General features: G+C 35.8%; 1 protein-coding gene across 4 annotated transcripts in view; it reads left to right on the forward strand.

Moving 5' to 3' along the window:
* LOC105496354 (RNA guanylyltransferase and 5'-phosphatase) overlaps positions 1 to 16964 on the forward strand; it is a 334421-nt gene that overhangs the window by 119404 nt on the left and 198053 nt on the right. The window lies entirely within an intron of this gene.

Consider the following 16964-nt stretch of genomic DNA (forward strand, 5'->3'; position numbering starts at 1 on the left):
AATTAGCCACGTATGGTGGCACCTGTCTGTAGTCCCAGCTACTCGGGAGGCTGAGGCAGGAGAATCGCTTGAACTCAGAAGGTGGAGGTTGCAGTGAGCCAAGATTGTGCCACTGCACTCCAGACTGGGCGACAGAGCAAGACTCTGTCTCAAAAAAAAAAAAAAAAAAGAATCATACTACATATTCCAGGATGTTGCTTCTTTTTGTTTTGTTTTGTTTTTTCACTTAACAGTATGGCTTGGAGATATTTCCATGTCAGTGCATAGAGATTTGCCATGTTATTTGTTAAGTGCTGCATGGTAATGATAGTAAAGATGTACTATACATTATGTTATAATTGATGGGTTTTTAGATTGCTTCTAGTCCTTTGCTATTACCAGCACTGTTTCAGTGAATGTTTTTGTTTCTATGGGTGGATATTTCTTCAGGGTAAGTAGAATTTTTGGTTTAAAGATTATGTTAGTAACTACTGCCAAATTCCTTTCCAAATAAAGCAATTTTGTCTCCAGCCGATGAGAGAGCTCATTTTCCCGTTGCCAGCATCTTTTTTTTTTTTTTTTTTTTTTTGATCTGTAGGCAAGGCACTGTATTGTAATGGGAAGGTGAGTATGAGTTTTTTTTTTTTTTTTTTTTTTTTGAGGCAGGGTCTCACTCTTGCTCAGGCTGGAGTACAATGGTGCCATCTTGGCTCACCACAGCCTTGACCTGCTGGGGTCAAGTGATCCTCCCACCTCAGCCTACCGAGTAGCTGCGACTACAGGTGCATACTACCATGCCCAGCTAATTTTCTGGTGTTTTTTTAGAGACCAGGTTTCCCTGTTTTGCCCAGGCTGGTCTCGAACTCCTGGGCTCAAGTAATCAGCCTGCCTTAGCCTCCCAAAGTGCTGGGATTACAGGCGTGAGCCACCATCCCTGGCCAAAAAGTTCATTTTTATGTAGTTAAATTTGGCAATATATTTCTTGCATCTTCTGGTTTTCTGTCTTGCTTAAGAAGCCCTTCATTTCTAAAATATTTTTATATTATGTTCTAATATTGCTATGATTTTGTCTGATGATTACATTTAGATGCTCTATTTTTACTCTTTCATTCCTTCAGGGAATTGTCTTCTGTTTGCATAGTCTATTTAGCATCCAGTTTCTTTTATTCACTGTCTCTTCTTCATGCCCTGTGTTCTCACATGAACATACTAATTCTGTTTATGCCTCATCTTCTCCATTTTCCTTTTCATTCTCTTTTTTTTCTTTGTTCTCTTATTATTTTTAGTATCACTAATATGACTACTATTATTACTGGTACTACTGTTACTGCTGCTGCATAGTTTGTTTTCAATGGGATATTTACCAGATCCAGTGTTTAAAAGCAATTGTACCTTGGTATATCTGCTTTTTTAAGACATGACATGTAAAGTGCATATTGACTATTTCCTGAAACTTTCCTCCATTTCTCATTTGTGCTTTTGGTGAGATTCTTATTTCTTTGTATATAAATTATACAGTGTGTTCTGTGTGCCTGTTATGTGTTAGGATGTCTGATTTATTGAACTCACCTTTTAATTTGTTTTTCTTCTCTGACTTTCTGTTTTCCTTTCTTCCCTGTTTTGTAATTTCTCCGCAGTTTTGAATATTTGTGAGACATTCTTGCTTTTGGTAGTGGTTAACTTTCTTAGCAAACCTGATTGGTGGTTCTAATTCGTAGATATGTTAGTTGGCGGTCATAAAGCTCTGCTGTCCTTATCAGAATATAAATGTATTTTGAGCCTGCATACCACATGGTCCCATGCTTGATTGTATACTGATAAACATTTGAAATGTTTTACAAGTTTTAGAAAGGATAAGGAGGCACATTTGGCATTCACAAGAAGGCCAGCCGGCTATTTCTTAAGAAGCCTGAAGGAATGTTATACCTTTTGTGAAATTTGTCATATTCCAGAATCAGGTTTGTAACTTCACAGATTCAGAAACCTTGGGAGTCATTTGCTCTTTTTTATATTTCTCTATTGTGAGTTGAATTTATAGTTCAGCTTTGATACTGGGTTATGAGAACTTTTACATGAAAATTGCACGTGGCATCCAAGAAGTTGGTGGGATTTTACTTTCAAACCAGTGTTTTATATGCCTGGTTTAGGGCATTTGAAAAATTGGTGGCCACGAAGAACCGTGGTCTGTTTATATTCAGCCCAGGGAATAGTACCCAAATAATTTATATTTTTTGGGAGGAGGGTGGTTATGATAGAATTGTGCAAAAATATAGCAACATATGCAATCATGTTTTAAACTCTTCACCTGCTCCTACTCTAGCCCGCTTAGTTTGGTGTTAGTCTTTGGATATGATATTAGCTGTAAGTAATCCTAGCACTATTGAGTGGCTATCTTCTTCATTCAACAAATAGAGTAATCATCCTACTTTTATTACAATTTTATGTAACACCTGCTCGGCATGGGAATTTTGGTTGACCACTGCTACTGTGATCTTCCCAACTGTTCACTGCTTGCCTTTTGTGTCAGTTTTGGCAGCAGGATATTAAGGGGGTACCTACAAGAGCCTGTGTACTAGTGTGTCCTGTCCAATAGGTTGGGTAAAGATAAAGTTAATATTTAACATCTGCTGTGTCCATGGTGGAAATCTATTAACTGGAACTATGTTCTCTTATGAGAATATTTTCTAAATTGTAAATACAGTATAAAAATTGAGCAAAAGCCAAATTGCTTTGGTTTGTGTTCGTTTTTAAAAAATGAGTTTGACAGGTTGTGCTGTCATAATTCAGAGTTCAACATTTAAGAAAATGTGTTTAGATAGTATAATTTCATTATTCAAATCAGTACTGCCTAGAAATATTTTCTAATGTGTAACATCAGAACTATTTTTTAGGGATTTGAAGCAATTATGTGGAACAACTTTTTATGTAGTTTTTCACTGGAAAGACAGTGATCTTACTGTGTTTTTCTTTATACTTAGCTTATGTAATTCCTTAAAATCATAGGATATTTCTTTTTTAAAAGCAATTCTAGCTAGGCGTGGTGGTTCACGCGTGTACTCCCAGCACTTTGGAAGGCCAAGGCACTTGGATCGCTTGTGCCCAAGAGTTCGAGACCAACCTGGGCAACATGGCAAAACCCTGTCTCTACAAAAAATACAGAAAAATTAGCCGGACATGGTGGCACATGCTTGCAGTTCCAGCTACTCAGGAGGCAGAGGTGGAAAGATTGCTTGAGCCTGGGAGGTTGAGGCTACAGTGAGCCACGATTGTGCCACTGTACTTCAGCCTGGGTGGCAGAGTGGGACCCTGTCTCAAAATAAATAAATAAAGAATAAAAGCAATTCTGATTTTTAGAATTTTAAATAGTCTCCTCTCCTCACTTTCAGTTCTTATTATTGTATTTTGTCCTTAATGTCTCTTACTGAAGTAGTTTTGGTTGTAGAATACCAAAGGAAGACACGTTTTGTAGCAGAATTGGTATAACATGTAAGATCTTAGTAACACCAGTTATAGGATAATAACTACAATTGAAAGGTTATTGCTGTGGAGATTTTTATCTTTGCTAATGGGATGGTAAAATAGTGATCTTATGAACCTTACAGCATTTTCAGGGAAGTATAGATCATTTATTTTAGGAATGGTAGCTTTTATGAAGTTTTAAACAAAATTTACAACTATAAAACATGCATACTCATTTTGTAGAAAAATAATAGAATTTCATATCTGTGTATCTTTAAAATCTCAAAGATGATTCTGATTTTAGGAATTTATTAATATAGTTCTATAACTCTTTGTTTTGTTTAATTTGATCTGTTAAACACAATGAAGGGATAATTGTTCAGTTTTTAACTTTAATATACAGTCAGAATACAACATCCAAAAGAGTAATAACAAGTTGTTTTTCAAATTGCGATTCTATTTACATTTCCAGTTTGAAGGCCAATTCAAAAAGAATTATTTGAGTAGATTACATATGACTAACAAAACTCTAAAAACATGCAGTAAAAAGTTTCTCTGAAAGCTCTCCATCCATTTATCACCTTGTCAGTAACCATTGCTGTTAGCTTTTAGTGTAGCCATCCAGAATTTCTTTATGAATAAATAAATGCATTTATTTATATTCTTACTACCTCCATATAGGGATGATTTTTTTTTTCCTTTTTTCGAAACAAAGTCTTGCTCTGTCATCCAGGCTGGAGTGCAGTGGTGCGATCATTGCTCACTGCATCCTTGACCTCCCAGACTGAAACAATCCTCCCAACTCAGCCTCCTGAGTAGCTGGAACTATAGACCTGAACCACCATTCCTAGCTAATTTTTTAATTTTTTGTAGTGATGGGATCTTGCTGTATTAACCAGGCTGGTCTCAAATTCCTGAGCTCCAGCGATCTGCCTGCCTTGGCCTCCCAAAGTGTTGTGATTACAGGCATGAGACACCATGACCAGTATGGTGACTTTTTAATATACTGTTCTATCCTTTTCTTTTTTTCTTTTTCTTTTTTTTTTTTTTTTAAAAACTTGACAGTATGTCTTAAGTCTCTTCACTCCAGTATTGGTACACAGAGGTTAGATCATCTTCATTTTTTTTTAACAGTTGCACAGATTTTCGTTGTATCAGTATACCATAACTTAGCTAACATCATAGTCATAGACATTTGGGTTCTTTTTAGTCTGTTGACATGGTTTTTTTTTTTTTTTTGCATATAGATATTCAGTTGTTTCTGTACCAATTGAAGAGACTGTCCTTTTCTCATTGAATTCCTTTTGCACGTTTATAAAAAATGAAGTTAGTTGTATATGTCTGGTTCTGTTTCTAGACTGTCTGTTCAGTTCCCTTGATCTATTTGTCTGTCTTTACTCAAGTACCATACTGCTTTGATTATTTTTGGTTGTTGTGAATCTTGAAATCCAATAGTATAAATGTTTTAACTTTGTTGTTCTTTTCTAAGTTGTTTTGGCTATTCTAGACCTTTGCATTTTTATGTGAATTTTATAATTAGCTGTCAATTTCTACAAAAAAGTCTGCTGGGAGTTTGGTTGGAATTGTAATGAAAATATAGGTCAATTTTGGGGAAGAACTAACATCATAACAATGCTGAGTTTTCTAGTTCATCAACCTGGCATATATTTTCTTTTATGTAGGTCTTCTTTACTGTCTCTCAGCAATTTTTGTAGTTTTAAGCATGAGATTTTGCTCATCTTTTTTCAGATTTATTTCATACTTTTTGATGTTGTCATAAAAGTCTTTGAAAAATTTCCATTTCTGACTATTAGTAGTATAAAGAAGAAATATACTGACTATTTTCCCCAAAGGAGTATGTTGATTTTTGTATATTGATGTTTTATCTTACAGTCTTGCTAAACTCAATTATTACAGTAATAATTTTTTGTGAATTTCATCAAAATTATTACATAGACAATAATATCAGTGAGAAAGGTGCTACTTTTCCCTTTCCAACTTGGATGCTTTTAATTTTATTCTCCTGCCTTGAATAAAATTCAAGATGTTGAATCATTCTGTCATTCCTGGGATAAGCCCTACTTTGTCTTAGTATATTGTTTTAAAATATATTATTTTAATAATAATATTATATTATTGTTCTGCACTGGCTAGAATCTATTGTTTAATGTTGTATGGAAGCAGTGAGAGTGAGCAGCCTTGTCTTCTTCCTCATCTATGGGGAAGCAAAATTTGGTTTTAACTATTAAATAGGATGTTAGCCATAGGACTCTAGGATAAGATGCCTTTTATACACGGTTAGGTTTTAAACTTGAAAGCTGATAATTTTGGCATACTAATCTTATTTATCGAGCTCTCTTACTTCATTTGTTATTGCTTGTAATAATTTTGCAATTCTTTTTTTAGGTGTTCATATTAAGTGTAAATAGTGATATTTTTACTTATTGGATTTTTCATACATTAACTTTTGACTAATTTGATTGTACACAAATACGATTTTAGATTGTGGCAGTAGTTATGTGGATTCTTGTTTCCTGATTTGAGTGGGAATGCTTCTGGTGTTTCTTCAGAGTACGATATGCTGCCTTTAATTCTGAGATCTGTTTTATCAGATGAAACAAGTATGCGTTTGGTTCTGTTTCACTCAGTGATTTTATTTTTAACCACGAATGAGTGTTCGGTTTGGTCAAATGGCTTTTCATCTACTATTTTTTTTTTTCTGTTTAGATCTGTTTATCTCACGAATTATATGAAAATATTTCCTGATGTTGAATCATTCTTTCATTCCTGGAATAAGCCCTACTTTGTCTTAATATATTATTTTAAAAAATGTACTGCCCAGTTTTTTTTCTACCTTTTTAAAAGGATTTTTGCATTGATGTTTATAAATAATCTTGATATTTTATAAATCTTTGGAAACTTTTTCATCAGTGGTACACTCTGTTATACTGTTTTCATCAGTGTTATAAAAAGAACTGGGTTTAAAAAAATACGTTCTAGAGCTGTTTTTTTGTCGTTGGTGGTGTTGTCGTTGTTGTTGTTTTAAGACAGGGTCTTGCTCTGTTACCCAGGCTGGAGTGCAGTGACACAGTTATAGCTCACTACAGCCTTGAACTCCTGGGCTCAGGTGATCCTCCCGCCTCAGCCTCCCAAGTAGCTGGGACTTCAGGCATGTGCCACCACACTCAGCTAATTTTAGAATATTTTGTGGAGGTAGTGCCTCTCAGTATGTTTGACCAGGCTGGTCTTGAACTCTTAGGCTCAAGCAATCCTCCTGCCTTGATTTCCCAAAGTGTTGGGATTACAGGGTGAGCCACTGTGCCCGGCCAGAGCAGTTTTAATAAAAACATTGGAATTATCTGCTTTTTTAGGTTTTTGAGGAATTCCCCTACGGAATTATTTGGATTGTAGTGCTTTGAGTTTGGGTTAATATCTTTTTCACTTCCTATGTGAAAATTGGTACATTTAAATTTTTCTCTCCCTTTGAGTACAATATCCATTTATTAAAATACTTGAAGTTTCTTCTCTCTCTTTTTTTTTTTTTTTTTGGTGTGGGTATTTTTTTGCACTTAATCTTAGCCAAGAAGTTGAGAACTGATTTTTTAAAATATGATAGCTATTTAATTTTTTCTCCTCCCATGAACTTTTAGTTTAATTTTTTATTTCTGCTCTTTTCCTAAGCCAAGGCTAGTTCTTTTTTTATTTTATTTTAGAGAGAGGATCTTGTTCTGTCACCCAGTGGAGTACAGTGGCATGATGAAAACTCACTGCAGCCTTCACTTCCTTGTCTGCAGCAATCTTCCCGCCTTAGCCTCCTGAGTAGCTGGGACTACAAGCACGTGTTATCACGCCCGGCTAATTTTTGTATCTTTTGTAGAGATGGGGTTTCACCATGTTCCCCAGGCTGGTCTTGAACTCCCGAGCTCAAGCAGTCTGCCCACCTCGACCTCCCAAAGTGTTGTAATTACAGGCTTGAGCCACCACACCTGGCAAATGTCTGATAATTTCTTTGTCATGTTAGTAAGGGTTTTGTGGTTTTGGTTTATTTTTTAATCTTTCCCAGGATTGTGAGAGTTTTAAAATTTCTAGTGGAAGAGTCTTTATTTTCTGAGTTTATTCTTAATTAAAAAATTTTTATTGTAGTGACATGAGATAATATTATCTGTACTTTTTCTGCAATGTATTATAAAGTGTCATCAATTTTTTATATATATATTTTTATTTTTATTATTTATTTATTTATTTATTTGAGACCGAGTCTTGCTGTGTCGCCCAGGCTGGAGTGCAGTGGCACAATCTCGGCTCACTGCAAGCTCCACCTCTCAGGTTCACGCCATTCTCCTGCCTCAGCCTCCCGAGTAGCTAGGACTACAGGCATCCGCCACCACACCTGGCTAATTTTTTTGTATTTTTAGTAGAGACGGGGTTTCACCGTGTTAGCCAGGATAGTCTTGATCTCCTGACCTTGTGATGCGCCCACCTCGGCCTCCCAAAGTGCTGGGATTACAGGCGTGAGCCACCGCACCCAGCCTTTTAAAATTTTTTTGTTTTATTTTTAAAAAATAGAGACAGAGTCTTGCTGTATTGCCCAGGCTGGTCTCAAACTCATGGACTCAAGCAGTTCTTTCACCTCAGTGTCCCAAGTAGCTGAGCTGCAGGCATATACCACTGTGCCTGGCTAATTATAATACTTTCTAAAACTTTCTGGTACAGATCTATCAGCCTTAAAATTCTGGTAGTTACTGACTTTTTGTCTTATTCCGAAGTTTAATGTTTTTATACGATGTTTTTCATAGGCATTTTAGTAGGTGTTTTGGAAAGTTTGTACCAGATCTGCTAGATAGACAATATTTTAAACTAGAAAGCTCTGCTATTATTTGCTTAGCCTGAGAAGCTGCTTTTTACATTTCATAATTATTTTCCCCTTATTTTCAGGGAATAGGTTATCTGTGTGTATAAGTAGATGGGAAAGACCACTCTAAAATTGCTGCCATTTATGGAGTGATAACATTGTCTGATATATTCTTGTCTAATTGCCTATTTTTCTGGCCAATTGACAAAAATAATAATGCATTCTCTTCTTTGACAAACTTCTCATGTTTACTTTTCCCACTTGTAAAGTTCTATTGCTGTTGAAATAGTATGTTGTCTTTCTTTATTTTCTGCTTGTCCGTGTCTTGGAACTCTGTACATTTCCCCTAGGGGGAGTCAGTTGTGTATAGTTAGGATCTAGTGAAAGAACATGCAAAGAATCACTCTTGAGTGATTTTAGGAAATTGTCTTTGATTAAAAAAAATAAGCAAGTCTCTGTGCCCTTCCCCCCATTTCAAAAGCTAGAATTAAAAATGAAAACAAAAGAACAGATAATCTCTTGAAGTTCCTAGTGGCAAAACTTTTCTCTGCTTGGAGTCATTTTACTTTCTACTGTCTAGTTAGACTAGAAAAATTTTATGCGGAAAATATTTTTAAATAATTTGCTTATTGCTGTTTCAAAAGTAAAATGTTTGCTTTGTAGGATGACAGAGTAGTAAATGTTAAGATCTCCTTCCTAATAATTGTTGAGAGAATTGAATAGACAATTACGAAGGTTATTCTTTTACTACATTTAATTTTTCAAGGACACATCTACTTTTAAAATAATTTTATTAATATTTGTTATTTGCATGCTTTGTTAGGTAGGAATTTAAATTTTATGTTTATGTATTTCATTTGGCATTCAGATTTATTTTCTAGGTACTGCTTTTCTTTTCTTTATTTTCTTATTTATCACTAAATATAAATTTATAAGTTCTTAAGTATTTGTTCAAGACTAGTAGTTCATAAAACCATAAGGCTTGTTATTTTTATATCACTGTTCTATGACTTTATCAGTGTTGTATTGTTTGTGTCACAGTAAAAGAAAAAGAACCTTTGAGAGTTTGTTATGGCAACTGTGGTTGAAGAGAAGAAAGAATTTTTGCTTAAACATGAAGATCTATTGTTCACACATAGAGATTTTCAGTGATTCTGCCTAATTTTTAATGAAATTACAGATAAAATGGTGCAACTGCATTTTGGTTTGAAAGCAGATGCAAGATAAAATAAGGATGACCATTCTCATGTTTGCGGTGTTCAGTTTTGCATTATCTAGTCTATTATTATGTCATTCATTATTGATAATTGAATATGGCCTGATGGATCCTTTCAATCTCATTCATATGTCATTTCAGAGGGAAATTTAAGAAAATAATATAATGCATACTAAAGAGAATTCATACTTTCATATGGCGAACCTAAAGATTTATTGTCCCAGATAACTTCTTTTGGAGTAGCAAATCTTATTCTTATTCGCTGACACATGAAGAAATAATTGTATCTCATGCCATATATATTTGAAATATTTCTATGAAAGATTTATAATTGTAACATGGAGAAATTTCTATGTTTGCTCAATGTGAGAGCTAAATTGTTTTATAATTAACATTAAAAAATACCTATTTGTAGATTCAGAGGAAAACGATGATTATTATTTATTTATTTATTTTTTAATTCTTTTTTTTGAGATGAAGTCTCGCTCTGTCACCCAGGCCAGAGTGCACTGGTGCTATCTTGGCTCACTGCAACTTCTGCCTCCCAGGTTCAAGTGATTCTCCTGCCTCAGCCTCCTGAATAGCTAAATTACAGGTGTGTGCCACCACACTCAGCTAATTTTTGTCTTTTTAGTGGAGTCGGAGTTTCACTATATTGGCCAGACTGGTCTTGAACTCGTGATCTGCCTGCCTCGGCTTCCCAAAGTGCTGGGATTACAGGTGTGAGCCACCATGCTCTGTCAAAAGATGAGTATTGGCCTCCAAAATAATTAAGAGGCAGTTACTTTGTCTAAATCTGATGAATGAATTGTTCTAACTGTGATTGTGAGTTTGCTGCAGGTTAACAAAGGCATAGGATTGACGTAGATCACATGACTGTATTCACATTCAACTGAATGCTTTTTTAAACATTATACTTTAAATTCTGGGATACATGTGCAGAACATGCAGGTTTGTTACATAGGTATACATGTGCCATGGTGGTTTGTTGCACCCATCAACCTGTCATCTACATTAAATATTTCTCCTAATGCTATCCCTCCCCTAGCCCCCCACCCCCGACAGGTGCCTGTGTGTGATGTTCCCCTCCCTGTGTCCATGTGTTCTCATTATTCAACTCCCTCTTATGAGTTGAAGATGCAGTGTTTGGTTTTCTGTACCTGTGCTAGTTTGCTGGGAATGATGGTTTCAGGCTTCATCCATGTCCCTGCAAAGGACATGAACTCATCCCTTTTTATGGCTGCATAGTATTCCATGGTGTATATGTGCCACATTTTCTTTATCCAGTCTATCATTGATGGGCATTTGGATTGGTTCCAAGTCTTTGCTGTTGTGAATAGTGCTGCAATAAACACATGTGTGCATGTGTCTTTTTAGTAGAATGATTTATACTCCTTTGGTTATATACCAGTAATGGGATTGCTGGGTCAAATGGTATTTACGGTTCTAGATCCTTGAGGAATCACCACATTGTCTTCCACAATGGTTGAACTAATTTACACTCCCACCAACAGTGTAAAAGCGTTCCTGTTTCTCCACATTCTCTCTAGCATCTGTTGTTTCCTACTTTTTAATGATCACCATTGTAACTGGCATGAGATGGTATCTCATTGTGGTTTTGATTTGCATTTCTTTAATGACCAGTGATGATGAACATTTTTTCATATGTTTCTTGGCTGCATAAATGTCTTCTTTTGAGAAGTGTCTGTTCATATCCTTTGCTCACTTTTTGATGGGGTTTTTCTTGTAAATTTAAGTTCCTTGTGGATTCTGGATATTAGCCCTTTGTCAGATGGATAGATTGCAAAAATTTTCTCCATTCTGTAGGTTTCCTGTTCGTTCTGATGATGGTTTCTTTTGCTGTGCACAAGCTCTTAAGTTTAATTAGATCCCACTTGTCAATTTTGGCTTTTATTGCCATTGCTTTTGGTGTTTTAGTCATGAAGTCTTTGCCCAGGTCTGTGTCCTGAATGGTGTTGCCTAGGTTTTCTTACGGGGTTTTTATGGGTTTAGGTCTTAGGTTTAAGTCGTTAATTCATCTTGAGTTACTTTTTGTATAAGGAAGGGGTCCAGTTTCAGTTTTCTGCATATGGCTAGCCAGTTTTCCCAACACCATTTATTAAATAGGGAATCCTTTCCCCATTTCTTGTTTTTGTCAGGTTTGTCAAAGATCGGATGGTTGTAGGTGTGTGGTGCTATTTCTGAGGCCTCTGTTTTGTTCCATTGGTCTGTCTCTCTGTTTTCGTACTAGTACCACGCTGTTTTGGTTACTGTAGCCTTGTAGTATAGTTTTGAAGTCAGGTAGTGTGATGCCTCCAACTTTGTTCTTTTTGCTTAGGATTGTCTGGGCTATATGGGCTCATTTTTGGTTCCATATGAAATGTAAAGTAGTTTTTTTCTAATTCTGTGAAGAAAGTCAATGGTAGCTTGATGGAGATAGCATTGCATCTGTAAATTACTTTGGGCAGTATGGCCATTTTCATGATATTGATTCTTCCTATCCATGAACATGGAATGTTTTTCCATTTGTTTATGTCCTCTCTTACTTCCTTGAGCAGTGGTTTGTAGTTCTCCTTGAAGAGGTCCTTCACATCCCTTGTAAGTTGTATTCCTAGGTATTTTATTGTCTTTGTAGCAATTGTGAATGGGAGTTCACTCATGATTTGGCTCCCCAATCTCTAAGTTGATTTGGGGCTGAGACGATGGGGTTTTCTAAATATACAATCACGTCATCTGCAGACAGAAACAATTTGACTTCCTCTCTTCCTATTTGAATACCCTTTATTTCTTTCTCTTGCCCGATTGCCCTGTCCAGAACTTCAATACTCTTGAATAGGAGTGATAAGAGAGGGCATCCTTGCCTTGTGCTGGTTTTCAAAGGGAATGCTTCCAGCTTTTGCCCATTTAGTGTGATATTGGCTGTGGGTCGTAAATAGCTCTTATGATTTTGAGATAAGTTCCATCAGTACCTAGTCTATTGAGAGGTTTTAACATGAAGGGGTGTTTAATTTTATCGAAGGCCTTTTCTGCATTTATTGAGATAATTGTGGTTTCTGTCATTGGTTCTGTTTATGTGATGGATCACATTTATTGATTTGCGTATGTTGAACCAGCCTTGCATCCTAAGGACTAAGCCGACTTGATCATGGTGGATAAGTTTTTTGATGTGCTCCTGGATTCGATTTGCCAGTATTTTATTGGGGATTTTCGTATCTGTGTTCATCAGGGATATTGGCCCTGAAATTCTCTTTTTTTGTTGTGTCTTTGCCAGTTTTTGGTATCAGGATAATGCTGGCCTTATAAAATGAGGAAGGAGGCCCTCTTTTTCTATTGTTTGGAATAGTTTCAGAAGGAAGGGTACCAGCTCTTCTTTGTACCTTTGGTAGAATTCAGCTGTGAATCTGTCTGGTCCTAGGCTGTTTTTGGTTGGTAGGCTATTAATTATTGCCTCAATTTCAGAACTTGTTATTGTTCTATTCAGGGATTTGACTTCTTCCTGGTTTAGTCTTGGGAGGGTGTATGTGTCCAGGATTTTATCCATTTCTTCTAGATTTTCTAGTTTATTTGCATAGAGGTGTTTATTGTATTCTCTGATGGTAGTTTGTATTTCTGTGGGATCAATGGTGATATCTCCTTTATCATTTTTTATTATGTCTATTTGATTCTTCTCTCTTTTCTTCTTTATTAATCTGATTAGCAGTTCATCTATTTTGTTAATCTTTTCAAAAACCAGCTCCCACTACCCTTATCACATTGCTGAGAGAGTAAATATTTGATAATTTCAGACAGTGTGAAACCTGCATTATCTGCCCCCAAACTGAAAAGGTGATGTGTAAATGAGACTAGATCTTAAGACATGGTTAAGAAAATGTAAGCTTTTAAAGTAGATAAGGAAAATGAGGTACACATGCTTTTTTTAAAGTTGGATTATATTTTTTGATCATTTTTATACTTCAAGCAGAGCCAATCTTACTAAAAGTAAAATATAGAAAACTTATGTGTTATTATTGAATGATTGCAATAAAATTTTAAAATACTTTCAGAAATTACTTCAGTGAAGCCCTTAAACTTGTAGGTTTAAGTAACTTCTCTAAGGCATGAGTGTGAAGGCAAATGCATGAAAACAAACTGTAAATCACAGATATGGTTCTAGTACCTAATTGGTGATGATGTTGAAGAAGGGTGTCAAACAACTGTGTTGTTTATACGGAACTAGATTTTCTGTACCTTGTTTACCAAGTAAGATGCTATCGGTTGTAAGACCATGCCCCGTGCCCACCTTTTTCTTTTCATATGTTTGGAAATGTGTTACCCAGTGGTACATGAAGTCAACTGTGATTTGTCATTGTAAGGTAAGTGCTGTTTTCAGACATGTGAACGTGTGAGCTGTGAAATAGGGAAGTATATATTTCCCAATAGAGGGAGGAACTCTATATTTTCTATGCTAATTTTAAAATTGGTTTGAATAAACCAGTCATTTGAATAGATTAGAAAGAGATCAGCATCAATTTGTTTGTATTCTACTATTGTGCCATCAGTCTTGTCTACTTTGTTGGACATGGGTGCAGAGTGAAGAGAAGGATAGTGGAAAATGCAAACAATTTATATGAACATATGGAATATGGCAACTATAAGTGTCATGTGTAGAGGCAACATTTAAAAACAATGGTCATAAGAGCAATTTTGTATATTGGTGATAGCTGAAAAGCTCTAATAGTGAACTATTTCAGTAGAAGACCAATAGAACACACTGTACTTTGCAGTGGAAGAAACAGTACCACTGTATAACAAAGTTTGGTTGTAGACACAAAACAAAGGCAAGATTTACATGTATTCAAATAAATATTAAAAAAAAATATATATATATATGTCAAACATATACACACACACTGATTTGGAAAATAGGGTGTATTTATTTACAAAATAATGATTTTCAAGTTAGTATCTCTTATTGGATATTTAGATTGCTACCAAAGTTTTGTTTCTAATGTTTTGATGAATATCTCTTTAGATAACTTAGTGAAAGTTCATGAGTATTTCCTTAGGATAAATTCTAAAAATGGAATCTTAGGCTCTTATCTATGCGACCACATATTCCTGAAAGTTTGTGCTACTGTGTGTCTCCACGCATGTGGTAGGTAGAATTCTAAGGTGACCCCCCATGCCTGTTGTGTAACCCTGTCCTCTTCAGTGTGGGTGGGATCTGTAGCTTGCTTCTAACCAACAGATGGCAAATGTGATGGGATATTGTGTCAATTATTAATTTATATTCTTACTTCTCAGTGTACCCTTCAATATATGCTCTATGATAACTGACAGACTTCCTTTAAGCATTTTCATTTAAGAATTTTGGCATTTTGTAAATAATTTTTGATTATTATTTTCCTTTCATTTTTACCTATATGTTTTTTAGAAAACAGAAAGAAGGGTGGGCCCGGTGGCTTACACCTGTAATCCCAGCTGTTTGGGAGGCCGTGGCGGGCGGATCACTTGAGGTCAGGAGTTCGAGACCAGCCTGGCCAACATGGTGAAACCCCGTCTTTACTAAAAATACAAAAATTAGCTGGGTGTGGTGGTGGACGCCTGTAATTCCAGCTCTTCCAGAGGCAGAGGTAGGAGAATCTCTTGAACTCAGGTTGCAGTGAGCTGAGATCACACCACTGCATTCCAGCTTGAATGACAGAGCAAGACATGGTCTACAAAAAAAGAAAAAAAGAAAAAGAAAACAAATATGTTTTCAATTTATTGCACGGTCCTTTTTGTTGGCGTCTTGTTTATATATATTTTCTTTCAAAGTAGACCTGTCCAACTGAACATCTGTAAGATGATGAAAATGTTCTGTAGTCTTTGCTGTGTACTACAGTGCCTCCTAGCCAAACATGGTTATTGAGTAGTACTTGAATTGTGGCTAGTGCAGCTAGGGAACTAGATTTTTAATGTCATTTAATTTAAATTTTTGTAGCCATATGTGGCCATTGAATAGCACAGTTTTAATGCATAGTTGTGTGCCACTTAACAATGTTTTGGTCAACTTTGGACTGCATATATAATGGTGGTCCCATAAGGTTATAACAAAGTTGCCCTATACAGGTGTACCATTTTTTATCTTTTATACATAAATACTTGCCAGTGTGTTACAGTTGCCTGCGGTATTCAGTACAGAGCATAGTTACGTGCTGTACTGGTTTGTAGCCTAGGAGCAATAGGCTATATATTATATATCCTAGTGTATAGTTGGCTGTACTGTCTAGGTTTGTGTAAGAACACTTAGTGATGTTTGCACAATGACAGAATCACTCAACAATGCATTTTTTCAGAGCATACTCCTGTTGTTAAATGATGCATAACTATATTTTTAAACTTAATTTGCTGGTATGTAGGATTTTTGTGCCTATATCATAGATTCTTTTTACATTTAAAGTAAAATAAAACTTATCTTGATGTATACCTGTATGATCTAGTTCCTGCCCACCTTGCTGCTAATTTTCTATGATTTTCTTTTACAGTTACTGTTCACAGGTGTTTTTATTTCTTGTATCCCCACATATGATACTTTATAGTTCATTTTAAGACATTTGCACTCTGGAACTGTGCTTAGCTTTTATGGCTGCCTCTTTCTAGTTCTCAGCTAAATCTCAACTCCTTTGTTAGCCTGATCTCTGATTTTTTTTCCAACAACATTTTATTTAGAAAAAAATTTAAATATACAGAAAAGTTGAAAGAATTGTATTGTGAACACCTGTGTATCCAGGGCCTAGAGTCTTTATTTTACTGTACCACCTCTAACACATATTAATTCATCTATTTCTCTATCCATCCATTAGTCTATTTTTTGGGACGAATGTCAGAGTAAATTGTAGACATCCATTTATTTTCAGTTTTATTTTTTACTGGGTTTATCTCTTTATTTTGTTGGAGAAGTTCTTTACATATCTTGGATATTGTTCTTTTGTCAGATATGTTTTTCTGATATATTCTCCCACTTTGTAATTTGCTGTTTTATTTTCTTAACAGAGGCTTTGTTGTTGTTGTTGTTGTTGTTGTTGGGACGGCGTTTTGCTGTTGTTGCTCAGGCTGGAGTGCAATGGTGTGATCTTGGCTCACTGCAACCTCTGCCTCACAAGTTCAAGTGATTCTCCTGCCTCAGCCTCCCAAGTAGCTGGGATTACAGGTGCGTGCCACCATGCCCAGCTAATTTTTTGTATTTTTAGTAGAGACGGAGTTTCACCATGTTAGTCAGGCTGGTCTCGAACTCCTCACCTCAGGTTACCCACCTGCCTCGGCCTCCCAAAGTGCTGGGATTACAGGCGTGAGTCATCATGCCCGGCCAATTTTCTTAACAGAGGCCTTTGATAGCAGAAGTTATTAATTCACTTGTTTGATTTATGAAATATTTTTCTTTTATGGATAGTGCTTTTTTGTGTCTTGCCTAAGAAACCTTTTCTTGACCAACCCAAG

The sequence above is a fragment of the Macaca nemestrina genome, chromosome 5 (genome assembly GCF_043159975.1).
Source record: "Macaca nemestrina isolate mMacNem1 chromosome 5, mMacNem.hap1, whole genome shotgun sequence".
NCBI lineage: Eukaryota > Metazoa > Chordata > Mammalia > Primates > Cercopithecidae > Macaca > Macaca nemestrina.